A 4,534-nucleotide genomic window follows, 5' to 3' on the forward strand; every position below is an offset into this window, starting at 1 on the left:
CTACATAACACTTCACCATTATTTGGGCCTAGAGGAAGGCATTGGGAGGTAATAAGTAGATGATGGGTTGCTAGAGTGACAGAAGCTTAAACCCTAGTTTATGCGTTGCTTCGTAAGGGGCTGATTTGGATCCACATGTTTCATGCTATGGTTAGGTTTACCTTAATACTTTTGTTGTAGTTGCGGATGCTTGCAATAGAGGTTAATCATAAGTGGGATGCTTGTTCAAGTAAGAACAGCACCCAAGCACCGGTCCACCCACATATCAAATTATCAAAGTATCAAACGCGAATCATATGAACGTGATGAAAACTAGCTTGACGATATTCCCATGTGTCCTCGGGAGCGCTTTTCCTATTATAAGAGTTTGTTCCGGCTTGTCCTTTGCTACAAAAAGGATTGGGCCACCTTGCTGCAATTTATTTACTTTTGTTACTTGTTGCTCGTTACAATTTATCTTATCACAAAACTATCTGCTACCACTTATTTCAGTACTTGCAGAGAATACCATGCTGAAACACGCTTATCATTTCCTTCTGCTCCTCGTTGGGTTCGACACTCTTACTTATCGAAAGGACTACGATAGATCCCCTGTACTTGTGGGTCATCAAGACTCTTTTCTGGCGCCGTTGCCGGGGAGTGTAGCGCCTTTGGTAGGTGGAATTTGGTAAGGAAAAATTTATATACTGTACTAAAATTTACTGTCACTTGTTACTATGGAAAGTAATTCTCTGAGGGGCTTGTTCGGGGTATCTTCACCCCGTCCAGTAGAGAAAAGAGTTGCTCCTCAACCTACTGAACCTATTGAAAATGAAACTCCTTTTGAATTTCCTTCGGGTATGATGGAAAAACTGCTAGCTAACCCTTTTAAAGGAGATGGAACAAAGCATCCTGATGAGCACTTAATATATGTGGATGAAGTTTGTGGACTATTTAAGCTTGCAGGTATACCCGATGATGTTGCTAAGAAGAAGGTCTTCCCTTTATCTTTGAAGGTAGACGCATTGATATGGTATAGGCTATGTGATGATATGAAATCATGGGACTATAAAAGATTGAAGTTGGAATTTCATCAAAAGTATTACCCTATGCATCTTGTTCATCATGATCGCAATTATATATATAATTTCTGGCCTCACGAAGGAGAAAGCATCGCTCAAGCTTGGGGAGGCTTAAATCAATGTTATATTCATGCCCCAATCATGAGCTCTCAAGAGAAATGATCATTAAAAAAATTTATGCTGGACTTTCTGAAAACAATCGCACCATGCTCGATACTTCTTGTGTTGGCTCTTTTATGATGAAGACTATTGAATTCAGATGGTATTTATTGGATAGAATTAAACGCAACTCTGAAGATTGGGACCTCGACGAAGGTAAGGAGTCAGGTATGACACCTAAGTTTGATTGTGTTAAATCTTTTATGGACACCGATATTTTCCGTAAGTTTAGCACTAAATATGGACTTGACTCTGAGATAGTAGCTTCTTTCTGTGAATCTTTTGCTTCTTATGTTGATCTCCCTAAGGAGAAGTGATTTAAATATCATCCTCCCATAGAAGTAAAAGTAGCTGCACCTATTAAAGTTGAAGAAAAGACTGTCACTTATAATGATCCTATTGTTCCTACTTCTTATATTGAGAAACCACCTTTCCCTGTTAGAATAAAGGATCATGCTAAAGCTTCAACTGTTGTTCGTAAAAGCAATATTAGAACTTATACACCTCCTGAGCAAGTTAAAGTAGAACCTAATATTGCTATTGTTAAAGATCTCTTGTCTGATAATATTGATGGGCATGTTATTCAGTTCGGAGGTGAAACTGCTAGAATTGCTAAACCTTGTGATAAAGATAAACATAGACCTGTGGTAGGCATGCCTGTTATTTCTGTTAAAATAGGAGATCATTGTTATCATGGCTTATGTGATATGGGTGCTAGTGCTAGTGTAATACCTATTGACTTATACGAAGAAATTAAGAATGAAATTGCACCTGCTGAGTTAGAAGGTATTGATGTCACAATTAAACTTGCCAATAGAGATACTATTTCAACAATTGGAATTGTTAGAGATGTTGAAGTCTTGTGTGGGAAAACTAAATATCCTGCTGATTTTCTTGTTCTTGGTTCCCCACAAGATAGCTTTTGTACCATAGATTGCACAAAGAATGTTGTTACTATTGGCTTGGATGATATGGTTCATGAGTTTAATTTCTCTAAATTTAGTAAACAACATCATGAGGAAGAATTACCTAGTAAAGATGAAATTATTGGTCTAGCTTCTATTGCCGTACCTCCTAGTGATCCTTTAGAACACTATTTGCTAGACCATGAGAATGATATGTTCATGAATGAAAGAAGGGAAATAGATGAAGTATTCTTTAAACAGGAACCTATTCTGTAACATAATTTTCCTGTTGAAATTTTAGGGGATCCTCCTCCACCCAAGAGTGATCCCGTGTTTGAGATTAAAACTTTTCCTGATAATCTTAAATATGCTTACCTTGATGAAAAGAAGATATATCCTGTTATTATTAGTGCTAACCTTTCAGAGCATGAAGAAGAAAGATTATTGAAAACTCTGAAGAAGCATCGTGTTGCTATTGGATATACTCTTGATGATCTTAAGGGCATTAGTCCCACTCTATGTCAACATAAAATAAATTTGGAAGCAGATGCCAAACCAGTTCGTGATCCTCAATGACGTCTGAATCCTAAAATGAAAGAAGTGGTAAGAAAAGAAATACTAAAGCTTCTGGAGGCAGGTATAATCTATCACGTTGCTGATAGTGAGTGGGTAAGTCCTGTCCATTGTGTCCCTAAGAAGGGAGGTATTACTGTTGTTCCTAATGATAAAGATGAATTGATTCCACACAGAATTATCATATGTTATAGGATGGTAATTGATTTCCGCAAATTAAATAAAGCTACTAAGAAAGATCATTACCCGTTACCTTTTATTGATCAAATGCTAGAAAGATTATGCAAACATACACACTATTGCTTTCTAGATGGTTATTCTGGTTTCTCTCAAATACCTGTGTCGGCTAGAGATCAATCAAAGACTACTTTTACATGCCCTTTTGGTACTTTTGCTTATAGATGTATGCCTTTTGGTTTATGTAATGCACCTGCTACCTTTCAAAGATGCATGATGGCTATATTCTCTGACTTTTGTGAAAAGATTTGTGAGATTTTCATGGACGATTTTTTCGTCTATGGTTCCTCTTTTGATGATTGCTTGAGCAATCTTGACCGAGTTTTGCAGAGATGTGAAGAAACGAATCTTGTCTTGAATTGGGAAAAGTGCCACTTTATGGTTAATGAAGGTATTGTCTTGGGGCACAAAGTTTCTGAAAGAGGTATTGAAGTTGATAAAGCCAAGGTTGATGCTATTGAAAAGATGCCATGTCCCAAGGACATCAAAGGTATAAGAAGTTTCCTTGGTCACGCTGGATTTTACAGGAGGTTCATTAAGGACTTCTCAAAAATTTCTCGGCCTCTGACTAATTTATTGCAAAAAGATATACCATTTGTCTTTGATGATGATTGTGTAGAAGCATTTGAAATACTTAAGAAAGCATTAGTCTCTGCACCTATTGTTCAGCCACCTGATTTGAATTTACCCTTTGAAATTATGTGTGATGCCAGTGATTATGCTGTAGGTGCTGTTCTAGGGCAAAGAGTTGATAAGAAATTAAATGTTATTCATTATGCTAGTAAGACTCTAGACAATGCTCAAAGAAATTATGCTACTACTAAAAAGAGCTTTTAGCAGTTGTATTTGCTTGTGATAAGTTCAGACCTGATATTATTGATTCTAAAGTAACTATTCAAACTGATCATGCTGCTATTAAATACCTCATGGAAAAGAAAGATGCTAAACCTAGACTTATTAGATGGGTTCTCTTGCTACAAGAATTTGATTTGCATATTGTTGATAGAAAAGGAGCTGAGAACCCCGTTGCAGACAACTTGTCTAGGTTAGAGAATGTTCTTGATGACCCACTACCTATTAATGATAGCTTTCCTGATGAACAATTAAATGTTATAAGTACTTCTCGTAGTACTCCATGGTATGTTGATTATGCTAATTATATTGTTGCTAAGTTTATACCACCTAGCTTCACATACCAGCAAAAGAAAAAGGTTTTCTATGACTTGAGACATTACTTTTGGGATGACCCACATCTTTATAAAGAAGGAGTAGATGGTGTTATTAGACGTTGTGTACCTGAGCATGAACAGGAACAGATCCTACGCAAGTGTCACTCCGAGTCTTATGGAGGACACCACACCGGAGATAGAACTGCACATAAGGTATTGCAATCTGGTTTTTATTGGCCTACTCTCTTCAAGGATGCCCGTAAGTTTGTCTTGTCTTGTGATGAATGTCAAAGAATTGGTAATATTAGTAGACGTCAAGAAATGCCTATGAATTATTCACTTGTTATTGAACCGTTTGATGTTTGGGGCTTTGATTATATGGGACCTTTTCCTGCCTCTAATGGATACACACATATTCTAATTGCTGTTG

Source organism: Triticum aestivum, chromosome 6A (genome assembly GCF_018294505.1).
Source record: "Triticum aestivum cultivar Chinese Spring chromosome 6A, IWGSC CS RefSeq v2.1, whole genome shotgun sequence".
NCBI lineage: Eukaryota > Viridiplantae > Streptophyta > Magnoliopsida > Poales > Poaceae > Triticum > Triticum aestivum.